The sequence below is a fragment of the Periplaneta americana genome, chromosome 2 (assembly GCF_040183065.1).
Source record: "Periplaneta americana isolate PAMFEO1 chromosome 2, P.americana_PAMFEO1_priV1, whole genome shotgun sequence".
NCBI classification, from domain to species: Eukaryota; Metazoa; Arthropoda; class Insecta; order Blattodea; family Blattidae; genus Periplaneta; species Periplaneta americana.
The window spans coordinates 174,668,845-174,685,289 of NC_091118.1; the positions used below are offsets into that span (position 1 = coordinate 174,668,845).

Here is a 16,445-nt window from a genome sequence, read left to right on the forward strand (position 1 = left end):
TACGCTAATGTGCTGTAGACAGCATAATATACAGTGCATAATGAATACGTTCGTGAGTAAAAACACTTATTCTTAATACAGTACTGCATTTTGATTAAATAAAAATCCTAATGAAAATTATCGAACTCAAAATCGCGATATTTCCTAGTTTACGTAAATGGATGAAGTACTTTTCTTCCCTCCTATACCTAGTAAAGTGATTTGTTTGTGTTTTACGCCAGTATCATCGAACTCCAGTTGTGGGAGGGGGTAGCGAACGGGTTTTCCGGTTCTCTAAAGGTATAGCCAGGTTAATATTAAAAATGTTAGTGAAAATAAAATGATGTCCCTGTATAACAGATTAAATAGAATCCTGCGACGGAATTTCGGAAAACAAATTAAAGAATTTCACATCCGATTCTATAATAACATATCGCTGTTTTTAATTGGCTATTTTACGACACTTTATCAACTGCTATAGTTATCTAGCGTCTGAATGAGATGAAGGTGATAAGGCCAGCGAAATGAGTCCGGAGTCCAGTGCCGAAAGTTATCCAGCATTTGCTCTCAATGGGTTGAGGGAAAACCCCAGAAAAACTCGACGCTGTAACTTGTGCCAACCAGGATTTGAACCTGGGCCTGCTGGTTGCACGGTCAGGCTTCCTAACCGTTACTCCACAGCGGTAGACAATAATAAATCAAAACCAAGATCTCCTATATCAGAGTAAATCTTAGATACTGAATCAAAATTATGCAAAATGAAATTAACAGCTTACAAAATGAGATCCATAATATCTCTAACAGAGATAACACCACAGTCACGAAGCTCATTATGTAGTAAATATGCATCCATAGATAGTTGCTAACCACTAGGATCGCTAATATCGCCTCATTACAGACAATGCGAAATAGTACCCGCACAGTCTATTGTTCCTAGTACCCACATAAACTCAAGCTTCGTGATTGAATATACTAGACTGTCATGACACTAAGAAATCATAACGGTTGTACTCTTGGAAACAGATTTCTCCCAGTAAGACGCCGTCAGCACGTCAGCTTTCAGCAATAAAATCTCTTGGCATATAGGCATACATTCCATTATATTTAGAGGTGTGACTTTATGGTGATTATTTTTCCCTTATTTCAATGATTAAAATGGTTTGATTTCGATGAATATTTCGTTAAAAAAAGCAATTGCGAACATATTTTGCAACCTAAAGAAATTTTAAAAATTATAAAATAATACCTTTAAAATTGTTACTGAAACAGTGCCTTTGAAACTAACAAAAAATTGCTTGCATCATTATTATTCATAATTATTCATTTTCATTCGGCTATGAAAGGGTAAGAGCACTGCCGTCTTGATCTCACGAAGGCAGTTCTTGTGGGAAAGAAAAATAACCTTTGTCTGCTTGCGTTGTTCCCTAGAAGTAGTCCCTGAAACTATGCCTACATGTTACCAAATGTCACATGAATATAATGCTGAACGATCAAATATGTAGAAATGTTATTTTTATTTGTATACGAAGAAAATGTTCACGTTTTATTTGGAAGAAAGAGTCATTTTTCGTGCGAATTCTTCATAAAATCGGTTTTTTGTTGAAAATATCGTGATTATGAAATAATTTCCTAGATTTCTATCAATTTCGCAAAAATTCGCTGATACCGTCAATGGGGGTAACATTGGCCCATTGAGGGTAACTTTGACCCAACAGAGAATATGTTTGAATTTGTATATCTCCCACAAAATGTGGTATATCTAAGTAGTCTCTCACACACATCCTCCTCTTTCTAAAATTTGGCAACAAAGTGGTTTTCCCTACTTACACATCCAGTTGCGTCAAGTGAGATGCTTAGCCACCCCTTTCTCTACTTGCGAGAAAACAATAGACATATATTTGTCGTGACTCGTGGCCATTTAGGGTCAAATCCATTTTGCACATTCAACAGAATAGGGGAGGAAGGAAATGTCCAAATTTTACCAGAGGAAAATGAAAGAACATAATTCTAAGAAATTCAGAGAACGAAGGAACCAACATTGGATAGACAAGAGTAAAAAAAACTTCAAAATGTAAAGATATGCTGAATATGACCAATAGATCATTAAAAAGCTCTATCAGGATAAATTTTCCAAATATGCACAATTATGCTCCAAAAAAAGTACCTTAATTTAATTATTTTTTCATTAAATGGATTTCTATATACTTTAGCTACACATTGACCTGATAAAAATATACTAAATCATGAAAACTCTAGCCCTAGAAATAGCATTTGATCAAAACAATGCACGAAGATTGAAGATCTTCCATTTTATCCATCGAACTCAAATTATTTCAGATAATAGTAGACTATTGACACGTGAGTCAATTCCCTGTTCAGTGGCAAACATTACGAAAATCCTCAACAATACACAAAATATGTAGGCCTACTTATGTATATTAAGCTAGAGGTGACACAGCGTTTATAAAATTAACACGAAATTGGATTTTGTAGGTCACGACCTCGCAATGTGACCTCTTGTGTCGTCGTAAGATGTTACATAAACTTATAAAATGTTGCACAATGCCAAAAGTCCATGATAAAATCGGATAACAACGTGTGTTTGTTATAAATGTCACACTATACTGCGACATTAATATTTAATAAGTCGATGTTCACTTACAATAAAATGTAATGAGTTTTCCAACAACTGAACATTACGTTATTACGATGTACCGAAGTACATATGATATTTCCCTGCAGAAATTCTGCGTCATCATATGATGGATGAGTGGAACAGAGAAAAATTCTCTCCGGCACGGGGATTTGAACCCAGGTTTTCAGCTTCACATGCTGACGCTCTATCCACTAAGCCACACCGGATTCCCATCCCGATGTCGGATTGAATCCTCTCAGTTTAAGTTCCACCTCTTGAGTTCCCTCTAGTGGCCTACTCTCATGCACTGCGTCATAGATGTATGACAGTGGCACAATGTCCACACATGTGCAGAGGTGCACTCATTATGAGTGACCGAGTGACCGGGATCCGACGGAATAAGCGCCATCTTAAATCATTGATTATTTTAAGCATATCATATATTATTACGATGTACCGAAGTACATATGATATTTCCGTGCAGAAATTCTGCGTCATCATATGATGAAAGATGAGTGGAACGGAGAAAAATTCTCTCCGGCACGGGGATTTGAACCCGGGTTTTCAGCTCTACGTGCTGACGCTCTATCCACTAAGCCACACCGGATTCCCATCCCGATGTCGGATTGAATCCTCTCAGTTTAAGTTTCATCTCTTGGGTTCCCTCTAGTGGCCTAGGCTCATGCACTGCGGCATAGATGTATGACAGTGGCACAATGTCCACACATGTGCAGAGGTGCACTCGTTATGAGTGACTAAGTGGCCGGGATCCATCTTAAATCACTGATTATTTTTCGCATATCACGATGTACCGAAGTACATATGATATTTCCGTGCAGAAATTCTGCGTCATCGTATGATGAAGGATGAATGGAACGGAGAAAACTTCTCTCCGGCACCAGGATTTGAACCCGGGTTTTCAGCTCTACGTGCTGACGCTCTATCCACTAAGCCACACCGGATTCCCATCCCGATGTCGGATTGAATCCTCTCAGTTTAATTTGTCAGTTTCGTACCAATTTTCATAAAGAGAAAAATTATAGCCAATTTAAAATGATTACAATGCGTGTATAACTATTTTATGTTATTATTTTTTTTATTACTTACGCCTCCTTCTCAAACAGTAGGCCTACAATTTACATGCCTTACCTTTCGGATTGCAAGAAATCAAAGATCTAAAAGCACATCTGCTTATTTAACACATATTAAATCATTTAATTACCTCTGCATTGGCTAAGTGATCGGCCTGTCAGGCAGATAGTCCGGGTTCGAGTCCCGGTCAGGCATGGGATTTTTCATTTCAAAAATCTTGTGGCGGACAAGGTAGCATTTAGAGTTTTTCTCGGAGAGTACGGCCGGAGACATTACATTAATGGAGAAAATCTATGACCATATCGGGAATCGAACCCGCGAACTTGCATCGTTATGTCTTCTGCGACGATATTGCGCGGCCCCGTACAGTATTGTAGAAAAATATAGAATTGTGTGCTGAAGAAAACAAGAGATCATTACATTGATAGTGCAAGAGCGTAGGTAACCAACAACATTCTCTTATCGCAAGGCACAGCACGGAAAACAAAAGAGGTAGTAATAATAAAGGAACATAACAATCATACGAGACTAATAATATTTCCTACTGTACACAAACGTATCAATTGTATGTTTCTTAATCCATACTTAACCGCAGACGTCTAGGTTGGTGCCATTGGCCTCCTTCAGTCTTATCTCGCTTTATTCTTTCCACTCCTTCAAGCACATAAGGTGAAGGTGAACTATAGTGCACAACAGAAGTAGGAAACAATTATTTCATCTTGTACGATATTGAAATAACATTATTACACATTGAGACCCGACTCGGCCGAAGTATACGCAATTGGCAGCTGCTATTATAATGTTGTGTGAGACCCGGTGTCGTTGATTTGAATCCCATCTAATGCACGAACATCTAATGCCAATCTAGTTCGTGATTTAGAATAAAAAATAGCCTCCACATAGACGACACTAAAAATACAAATATGAACTTTTGTGTTCCGAATTACACAAAACAGAGATTTTACATTATTTACGACCTCTGATTGAGGTTCTGGGTAATATGTGCATCTATTATCAGGCAATACATTTCACTTGACGATATGTTTGTATACATCTGAAGTCTGATTAGTGTAATATGTAGCTAGTCAGCGATGTATGCCATGGAGAGGGAAAGGAACTAGCAACCCTACATCATTATTTCCTGGCCTAGTTGCCTCATAAGTGGTGCCTTGTTGGTATCACTTGTGAAGTTCAGACCTTTCTTCGGACAGTTAACTAAAGGCTGTGTGATGTATCTTGTCTCACTGTGAAAAGAGAGAGAAAGGAGATATGTCTTACTTCGTCTGTGTTGGTATGGCTATGGGGGAGTGGAGCGGTGCCGTCCATCCATCCAGTGGCGGAAGAGACTAGTTGCTACATTCTGTAGCGCAAAATAAAATTACAAAATATCTCTCTTCGTACTGTGTAGTTCCGTAACTGAGCTTGTCTTTCAAGAAACTGAGTTCCGGTAGTCTGTACAATAACAAGGTTTTGAAAGGAATCCGGAAAATTTACAACCCTCCTATAATCTCCACCCTCATTTGAAGGGACTTGGTTTTATTGCTACTGAGACAAGATAAACCTTAACAGGTATAAACAAAAATCATGTACACTATTCTCTGACAAACTGAGTCATAATATAGGACAAATTGCTGTACAGCGAAGGACAGACGGAGTGCTCAAAACTTCCTTTTTTGGCATCACTGATGCTGAAAACATGTCTTTCCGTGATAACTTTTAAATGACATTTTACAGCATTACTAGTCTATACTTTCTTCAATGAAGAAGTAGTCTCTGAGAAAATTACTAAATAGTTTCTGTCCTCATCCACAAGAGAATGCAGTTTAAATAGTATTCAGTTGTTCCATTTCTGTTGCTGTAGCAACGCTCATTTCAAGGTATAACAAAATGAAAACTATTCAAGCTATGTATATTACGTTCGTTATTGCTTACTGCCAGTGAAATTAAATTCATGCGCCGTACAACAGGTTATACGAAATGGGATAGGAAAAGAAATGAAGATGTCTTGAACGAGCTCCAAATGATACCTGTTCTGGATCACATACAACTAGGGTTACCATCCGTCGGCAAAAGGAGGACATGTCCTCTTTTTTAATCATTTTATCCTGTCCGGCAGGCATTAAAAATGTGAAATGTCCGGCATTTCGCATTTCAACTAGAATTAATATGAATATTAAATAATGTGCGATATTATGCACAGAATATCTAAATAAATGGTGAAAATCTATGAAAGAATTGAACTGCTTTCATTAGTTGAAGCTTGAGCACATAAAAAAAACATAAAATATGATGACCTATTCACATGCATTGAATTCTTACACTTTAAAAAGTCACTATTCATGATTCTAAGCTATTTTATCATTTTCATTCTTCAATATTCAAAGATATGCCAATCAAGTTAATTTGGACAAAGATTTAAGTTTAGATAAACAATAGTACAAATTCTTCAATTCAAATAGTTCTGCGAGGACTGAAACTTTCTCAGAACTCTTAAAAATATGTCAATTCTATTTATTTATCCCAAGTCACAATGGAAGTGCTGAGAGAGTATTTTCCCTAATATCTGCTCAATGGACAAAAGAACGAAATTGCATGCTAACGGAGACAGTCAGAAGTATCATCATGGTGAAATATAATTTCAACGACATGTCCTGTGAACAGTTCCATAGTTATTTGGTACAAGATAGAAGTTTGTCTCTTCAGGCTCTTGTGCACAAAGTGAGCTCCACCGAAAAGTAGGGTACAGATGTAGTACTGCAACTAGTCAGAAAACTAAGGTGAGCCACTGTTTTTATCTTTAATTTTGTTCATACCAATTTTTGAAAAAGTTGTCCTTTTTCAGCAATGTCCTCTTATTTTAGATTCCATGTCCTCGTATAGAATTTCTTCTCATGGTAACCCTACATACAACAATATGAAAGCAATTGGCTCCAACATGTAAATCGAATGTCAAACAATAGAATACCAAAAGCAATCCGGAATTATAATCCAACAGTTAAAGGTCGTTTGGACGTCCTCAAAAGCGATGTAAAGAAAACTTTGGTAGACCGTAACAGTTCTTCAAAGGACTACAACCTGTGAGGATGATGATCATTGCTCTCCTTTTCACAGTTTTTTTAAATAAATAATTGTTTCGTCTCTACTAACGCGAATGGTTTTCATTCAATGCGGTTATGAATACTATGAAGAATTCTTCACTGCTCCGAGATGATTTGTAACTCAAACTGTTTGAGGAGTGGCTCTTGCAATCTGTCTTCATTCCGGAAGCTTGTTGGAAAATTTGACGAGACCGGTTCTGTGGCACGTAAAAAGAAAACATACAGGTAGACACAAATTCTTAGACTACGACGTATACAATATGTTACTACTGAATGAAGCCCTCGAAATGACAGAAAATTCCGATTATGAAACTTGTGCATCATGAGCAGACATATTTATGGCATCTGGCATTCACCATCACCAGATATAAAACCTATGTGATTTGTCTGAAACAAATAGATATTCTTTGTCGCTCATCGGTATTAGCCGAAGAATTAAGATCATTCACTGAGGAGATCCAGAATATTTCAGACGATATTTTTCTAATGCTGTACAAGGCCTGAAAGAAGTTATTGTTGATTGAAGAATAAAATAACTGCTTGTTACATTAATAATCTTAACTCTTTTGTACATAAAATAGCGACCATATTTTAACGTAAACCTTATTCTTACTCCCTTGAAGTTCAGTTGGCTTACGATTACTCCAGACCCGAGTTCAAATTCCGGTGATGGCGGAGTCCTATTTGTGGTGGACAAAAGGTTACTGAGAGGTTTTTCTCGGGGTTCTCCAGTTTTTCTTCACCATTCCACCGTTACTCTCCATTTCAATATTCATAACCATGGAATGGAATGGGATTTAACTGAGGGGGGGCACGGATGGCCCAGCACTGCGACCTATTGAGATCTATTGCGCTAACCCTCGATATGAAATGAGTTGCGTGCCACAGATCCCCTACGCGCAGCAACCTTAAGTACATAACTCCCTTAATAGCCCGTCCCTACAGCCGACAGAAATCCATATACCATTCCTGCTTCGGCAACTTCCCCCAAGGCCCCCCTGTCGGTCCGAGGCGAAACTCCTCCTCCGAGTAGGTCCGCCTCGGGTGCCATTGCAGAAGCCATTCAACGTCGCTTAACTACATTCCACGGAGGCCGGTCGAGAGAGCCAGCAGCTTCGGGAGGCCGCCTGTAGAATGATCTGAAAAACCAGAAACGGGATGATGAGGAAAGGATGATGGGAGAAGAAAGGAAGTGGCGAAGATGAGTGGGGTTCCAATCGCCTGATAAAGTTAGCTGATATTCATCCATAGGAGTGAGGGAAAAAACCCGAAAAAACCTCACCCTGGCAACTCGTCCTTACCGGGAATCGAACCCGGGACCGATTCATAACCATAATCATCATCATTATTTAAATTGTATCTTCCTAAAACGGTGTGGCGCGATGTATTTGCAACTGGCATAAGGTGACATCAATCTGAGGAGCGTAGTAAGCTATCGGAGGTGAAAACACACTCTACTGGGACTTTATCGGACCACTAAACCTACATGGCTGAACCGAGAGATGGTACCATATAGCTGAGCCACTATATCTACAAAGAAAGCGGAGGATGAAGCTCTACCTCTCTGCTCTCTACAGGTGTGCACATGCACATTTTATTTTTTCCTCGTTACTGAATTACAAGAAAACCCTCTTTTCATATTTAGTACTAAACTTCTGTTATAGAATTGATAGAAGTTCATTTTATGCCACAGGTCCGTTCATCACTTCGGTTCTTGTTTGTAAGTAAAGTTACATATGTTGTGCAGCTTATATTTAACCTGCAACACGTGAAAGTAAAGTAGGAAGACGTATAGAGACGTATAAGAGCATGAACAAGGCTGCAGCATAACTTCTCTGTTCTTGGAAATGAAACTGGTTATTGGGTTCTATTCTTGTTGGAGTTTTGTCTCACTCTTTTATACATGTTTCGCTATGTTTGTACAGCAAAGGAACACAAGCAGACTGCGAAATGGTATAGAACTTAGGCCGTGAACTTTCCAAGCACTGTCTAATGGCTCTGTGAACTTACGAAACATTCTTATAAAATCGTTGCAAATCGTAATAAAGCCAAAATTGTGGGAATTACTACAATGAAAGACTATCGTAACCAGATAACAGGAGCAATAGTAAGTTCGCATCAGTAAATGGAAAATGTAAAGAGAAAATACAGAAAAAAGATTATAGTTTGACTATAATTGAAGGGTTCAGAACCATAGTGGGCCAAGCGCCATTTACTAAAGCCGTAGAAAAAAGGGTTAAAATGAAGTTATCACCATAATTCAATGGAAACATATAGCAAGTAATATAAAGTATACACATTCAAACTAAATGATATGTCAATCTTCATTAAACTATGGTATTCACTTAACTTTAACCCTTGCTTTCTCCGTTTTTAATAGATGGCGCTTGGCCCACTATGGCTCTGAACCCTTCCATTAATAGAGGAATGTTACTGGTTGAGAAGAAACTGCCTACTGAAGGATGCACTGGAAAGAATGGTGAACGGGAGAAGAGTTCGGAGCAGAAGATATCAGATAATAGACTATATTAAGATATATGGATCATATAAGGAGACAAAGAGGAAGGCAGAAAATTGGAATGAGTGAAGAATGCTGGGTTTGTAGTGAAAGTCCTGTCCTTGGACAGAACACTATGAATGAATGAATGAATGAATATAAAGATTGTCCATTTTAACACATCTAATTAACATAATATTAATGAGTTCCAAGGGTGTACTGTAAGTAGTAAAATGAACTGCAGCCAGGGAGTCAAAGGAAGGATAACAATGGCAAAGGAAGCTTTTGATAGAAAAAATTGTAGAACGAGGAATTTGGTAACTTATACATTAAAAAACTATTTAATTACGATTTTATTTAAAGCAAAATAGTCGGATATTAAAATTTTAATTTAAACGACATTTAAATATTATTATTATTATTATTATTATTATTATTATTATTATTATTATTATTATTATTACTACTATTGTTCGCTGCCCCGATTAACTCTCTTCAGACACTCGGGGAGTCGCGGCCCTCCGGTCAAGAATCACCACACTACGACACAAAGTCGCTCGAAGTGCCACGAGAAATCGTAGAGTGTTCCGCAACAAATTTAATGTACCGATATATGTGCCCGGTTATCGGTTGAGAGGCGGTAACACGTGGGAACATGGGAAGTAATAAAATCCTGTGTTGTGCCTGTGGATCTAATGTTTCATAACAGAAGAAACAATTACCCTGGCTTGACTAGGATTTTCGACGGATCTATATACTTACGTACACTACGTTCGAAGATACCTGACCCGTACTAATCGATAGTGATCGATAATCTGTTCGTGTAAGTGTGTATTCTCTAGTTCTGGCGCGGGTTCGATTCCCGCTTGGACTGATTACCTGGTTGGGTTTTTTCCTAGGTTTTCCCCAACCATAAGGCAAATGTCAGGGAATCTATGGCGAGACCTCGACCTCATCTCGCCTAATATCATCTCGCTATCACCAATCCCATCGACGCTAAATAACCTCGCAGTTGATACAGCGTCGTTAAATAACCAAGTAAAATAAAAAAAAGATAACAATCAGTGTCGCCAATATTAAATAAATATATGTCATTTTTTTTTCAAAAAGTTAAAGAGAAAGTCAAACTCGGTAACTCCTCCTGTGTACGCCCCTACAGATTTTAGAAGAAATGAAGGGAATGTGAAGTGTTGGTGGAATGATGGAGGGAAACGGTAGTACCCCGGGAAACACCCTCTGCTTTGTTCACAACAAATTCCCTCACGACCTAGCCTGTGATCGAACCTGGATGAAAGACGAGTGCGCTAGCGCTTGAGCCACAGACGCGGCTGTAACAATTACCATTCATGAGGGGTACCAGCGGAAACACGCAGGCACAAAACGTACAGATTAAGACAGTAAAATAAAAGAAATAATACGATTACACGGCTACTGCGCCATTCTTTATCTCCTAAAAGACTGAAATCTGAAATGTGACCAGTTGACCTTACAGGAAGTTCATTTCTGACTTGCAGACGGTATCGCAAGCCACACTCTTACAGTTTATTCGTTTAGCATTCATGCAGCGAGCAAATAGAAACAAAAAAAGAATCAAATGTGCGCAAGAAAGTAAAAAAGGAAATACGTCTGGGGGTAATAAATTTTGCTCGAACTAATGCGAGGAAAGAGGTTATGTAAGTCAGGGTGGTTTGGTTTCGTTTTACTTTCCTTTTTACTCGATTTGTTCTTTTTACTATGTTTGCCAAGTAGTGTCTGGGAGTACTTGCGAATGTTTAGGAATCGCAGTTACCTGCTCAACACATGAAGGAAAGAAGGACAGTCGAAATTTATAGCATTAGCGTGTCTAGATGTAAATGCAGAGGTCCCGAATTCGATCACAAATTAAAAAAAAATGATCTTAATTGCTTTAGTTTTGCCTTTTTGTTTTGAACTTACTGTATCAATGATAATACAATGATATTTCCGTTATATGTAATCACAGAATTTTTGCAGACGTTTTGTACATTTGTAAAAAGAATGCATATTTAATTCTTTACCACATCACTAAATAACAAGATAAACAAGTGATTACTTGCAGGTTGTTCCTCATTCATATAATCACTGCGTAAAGTACGTATTCAACAATCCACCCATAACAAACTTAGTGAAGACAGAAAGGCATGCATAGCGTAAAACCTGTCCACACCTGTGGAGTAACGGTCAGCAGATCTGGCCGCGAAACCAGGTGGCCCGGGTTCGAATCCCGGTCGGGGCAAGTTATCTGGTTGAGGTTTTTTCCGGGGTTTTCCCTCAATCCAATACGAGCAAATGCTGGATAACTTTCGGTGCTGGACCCCGGACTCATTTCACCGGCATTATCACCTTCATTTCATTCAGACGCTAAATAACCTAGATGTTGATACAGCGTCGTAAAATAACCCAATATAATAAAAACCGTAAAACCTTCCTAGCTCATATAGACAATTTTAGAATGTTAATATTAAATATGCATATTTTCAATAAATTTTTATTCGAATTATTTTAGAGGGAAAAATTGTTCCGGGGCCGGGAAATTATTCAAATCAACTTTACAGGAGTTATACCTGAAAACTTGATTTGCATAAATTTTTTATGCATGTAATCCTTGTTAATTAATTTTAATCTTTATTGTTTACAATTTGAGGGTTGTTTTTAATTTTTTAATCTTTATTGTTTACAATTTGAGAGTTGTGTTTAATTTTTAAACTTTTTGCAATGTGTAATATGGATTTATTTACCATATATATAGATATCCATACATTAGTTTGATGATGCCCATAATAAGGACGAAAACGTTCACTAAGATGTATTAGCAAAAATAACATTGTGGATATTTTGCTATAATAAATAAGTCAAAGACGGAAATACCAAAACTTCACATGTTTGTATTATCATTATAGGTCTTATTGGAATATACACAAAAATGAATTCAAAATTCAAATTACCGGTAGTGTATTAAGCTGTAGTCTTGCAACATGCTAACAGCATGAGGAAAAAGTCTCACTAGTTGTGACCGAACTGTTCAATGAACTCAGTTTCTATAGGTAAGTAGGTGGTGGTGGTAGAATTTTTTCTGTTACAATGTAAAGATAGTGTAACGTGTGTAAAATTTGTTATTCTCCTATGACTTGAGTGCAAAGTTTCAGTGTTGTACATTCAATACCGGTGTAAGATTGCTAACTATTCTTTTATAAAAATAAGAAAAATCAGGAAGAGAATCGGCAAAATTTACACATGTACTGAGATGACTTTACATTATAACAGCACAATATGAAAATTTACAATAATATAAACAAGATATTAACACAAATTATGTTGGACAGATGATGACCACGATTAAGTACACATTCATAACTTGCATCCTTACATACAATCTAAAAGTTCTACATTTTTTTAATATTTAATTTTCTAGTCAGTCAATTGTTACCCTTGTTTTCTCCGCAACCGTTCCTAGATTCCCGCCTTCCGCAGTATCTCTACCAGGATTCATTCCTTGAGAGCACTTCCAAGGACGCTTGGACTCTTTGGAAGGGCCGTTGGAATGGATCCTGTGCTTCTTGGTCACCTTGGCAGTATGAACTTAGAGCGGGGGAGGGTAGGAAGCTCTCAATGGGTGAGCGGGTGAGAGGTCACATGCGGCCGGTGGGCTGGTACACCATCCTCATTCATCCCATAACGTTCGAGGTGCACAATAGGTCTCAGTATGGCCGACGTGCAAACGGTCGTCCTAACCCGCCCGTAGCCATCGTGACCTAACCTAATCTAACCTAACCTACCCTCGTTTACTGATTTATTATTTTTTTTAATTCATACATAGGATACAATTCATTATTATACATTTTTGCATCAGCCTGTTTCGCATTTCAAGACGTGTAAATGTTTGTTTGGTTTGCTTGTTTGTTTGTTTGTTTGTTTGTTCGTTCGTTTGTTTGTTTGTGCATTGTGAACATTCAAACCCGTTAGAATATTTGTGGTTTCATTATTTATCAATATTTTAATTCAGAAAAGATTTTCCAATTTCAATTTTCTCGCCGTTCCTTTATACACAGAAATTTTAAAACCATCTCGAGTTTCATCAATTTTGTATTATTAAAATTTGTATAAGTTGTAAACTTATACTAAAGTCCAAAGTTAATAAATAATTGTGACATTGTGGTTTTAGAATATATGTTATCTAGATGGAATTACGTGTCACAGCAACCGACTGTAAATAACTTAGGTTACACAAAGAAACAAAGGTTATCGGAATGAAATGTAACTGAAAACAAGTTGGCGGACAGACAGGTCAGGCGGCTAACGGTTTTACACTTCAAAGGAACCAGATTCACAAATTCTGTGAGCTCTGTGGTAATTATCATGCTTGGGAGTATGTTTCATCAGCGCAATGTTAGCCGATCAGCTAAACAGTAGGTTTTCTATATTAAAAACCCAAACGGTCTGATCAGTGTAATATGTAGCTAATCGGCGATGTATGTAATGGAGGAGGAAAGGAATTGGCCACCCTACCCCATTATCTCCTGGCTTAGTTGCCTCATAAGTTGTGCCACGTTGGTATCACTTGTGAAGCGTTGACTGATCAATACTCAAAAGTTAATGATTATTCAAAGAATTTGTGGTGTAGAAATGGTTTTTGGGCAGGTTTTCTCGGGATATTCCCGTTTCCCCTACTATTGCTCTACCATTTCTCCATAAGTCATAATAATTCACACGTTCCATTGCAGTAGGAATAGGAAACCACTGTACCGTACCATCTTCCTAGGAAAAAATTGGAACAAATGTTCTACAGAGGAAATCGTCGTCGTCTTTCTAACAAGTATTAGGCCGAGTGGCCTGTTACGGTCTCAAACTAGAATGTTCAGTCCATCTCTTCTTCGGACGACCTAGAGATCTTTTGCCATGCGGATGGTAATGAAACAGTGCTTTTGGAATTCTGCATCGATCCATTCTTTCGAGATGACCCTTCTACTGAAGTTGATATTTGCTGATGAACTGCATAATGGGTTATTTTTGAAGTTCTTGCATTATGTGCTCTTTTTTTATGATCCCAGCGAGTATATCTAGCTGTTTCTCTCACGAACATCATCTCACTTGCTGTTTTTCTACTGACATCTTTATTCTCATAGTCCACGCTTCACTACCACGCTTAATACTGGCTGTGCTAAGCTTTTATACAAGCCTATTCTTGTGTGTCTTTGCACTAGTGAAGGTTTCATGATTTTATTAATGATTCCCATTTTTACAGAGGAAATAACCGCGGAAATTCTTGAAATTGGCACCAGCGTATTATAATTCGGCATTGGATATTGTTCCTGTATGAGAGGACTCGAGGCAAAATTCGCCACTCTTTTCTCGGCCTGTCACACTTCGAAAGTTTGTTTGTAGCCATTCCTGTTTTACAACACAAATCTACAGTGCTGATTAATTAATTCTGTGACAGTCACACCTATGGCCATGTGCATCAACATCGGTTAAAAATGTAGTAACCATGGGTTACGAAACTACGGTTAAAAAGTAGCCATAGTTAAAATGTAATTTCTGTGCACTATTCATAACCACCGGTTACTTAATCGTGGCTTAAGACGTAAACAGAGAGGAAGAGCCACGCCGGGCATAACAGCGACGCGGCTATAATAGAGGAGCAAAGGCAGCGGAGGCGGCTCTAAATATTTGTGTCATGTACGAGGAGAATGCCATCGGAGAAAGCACTGCAACAAAATGGTTCTCTTGTTTCGATACACAACATCCCGTACAAAAGTTAGTTCCATCCACAGAAGATGATGTTATGCGTCTAGTGAGATAAAGAAGGCGTCGTGTACAGCGAATTGCTTCCCAGAAATGTAATCATAACTGCTCACATTTATTACCAACAGCTCAGACGTCTTCCGGCTGTAATTTAAGAAAAAAGATAGGAAAGATTGCATCAAGTGCTGCTAAAACACGATAATGCCTGCCCGCACTCCTCTAACATGACGAAAGCAGCTATCCAGGCGCTTAGCTGGGAGATGATTCCACATTTGCCATATTCTCCCGATCTTGCGCCTTCAGATTTCCACTCTTTCGTTCTCTATCCAACAATCTTCAAGAAAACTCCTTTGATAATGAAGATGCTTTATACCTTAAATTAAATTAACTTCATTGTTATGTATTATATTTTATAGCTCAACTGATGAATAATCGTTTTGCGTTTGTAAATTTAATAATCTGATAGGCTATGTATTGTATATTTTTAATAGAGCCATGTAGCTCAGTCGGAAGACTCGCTGGCCTGCTGATCCGGATCTGCGCTCGGGCTTGGGTTGGATCCCCTTTGGGTCTCATTGATTGGTTTCTTCCGAGGTTTTCCACAGCCGTGGGACTGATGTCGGATGGTCTTTGGCGAGTGCTTGGCCTCACTTCATTTCACCCCCTTTGGTCTGATTACCTGGTTGGGTTTTTTCGAGGTTTTCCCCAACCATAAGACAAATGCCAGGTAATCTTTTGGCGAATCCTCGGGCCTCACCTCATCTCACTACATCTCGCCAAAATATTGAAAAAAAAAAATGTAGAAGATTGAAAAATTGTAAAAAAGATTGTAAAAACTGTAATTGTAATTGTAAAATTTTGACTTGTTCCACATCTTAAAGCTTCATTGCTAATGTAAGATCTATGGAATATAATAAATGAAATGAAATGAAAGAAAGTTAGCTTGACGACTTGTTTAACTCCAAACCAGCAGATTTCTTCGGAAGAGGAATTGAAGAAGTACCTCAGCGTTGGCAGAGAGTCATAGGTAGTGTAGTAGAATATATTACTGATTAATAATTTCTGTCTTCTGTTCATCTCAAAAAGTTTTGTCACAGCAAAAAAACGCTACGAACTTTTGCATCAACCCAATATTTTGCTACAATGCCATTCTCTAACAAGCAAACGTTCTGATGGGGGCAGATAAAAATGTTAATTTTTTTCTTCCACCATGTTAATAATGTCAAAAGAAGTGCTTATACAAATTTTGGCCACTCGACCGCAATTACGAGGCTGTCCAGAAAGTGATTTTCCATGAGGCCGTTTATAGAAAAAAGCACAATTGCATGGAAATATTTATTGAAACAGATACAGCAATTGTTGCGCTATTTATCAGCATATCCCC

At 38.0% G+C, this 16,445-nt stretch overlaps 1 protein-coding gene and 1 non-coding gene across 2 annotated transcripts in view; both read right to left on the reverse strand.

Moving 5' to 3' along the window:
- Oatp74D (Organic anion transporting polypeptide 74D) overlaps positions 1 to 16,445 on the reverse strand; it is a 905,484-nt gene that overhangs the window by 792,722 nt on the left and 96,317 nt on the right. The gene's annotated exons all lie outside the window — the stretch shown is intronic.
- On the reverse strand, positions 2,770 to 2,841 carry TRNAH-GUG (transfer RNA histidin (anticodon GUG)). The gene has a single exon. It is a non-coding gene; the product is annotated as a tRNA-His (tRNA).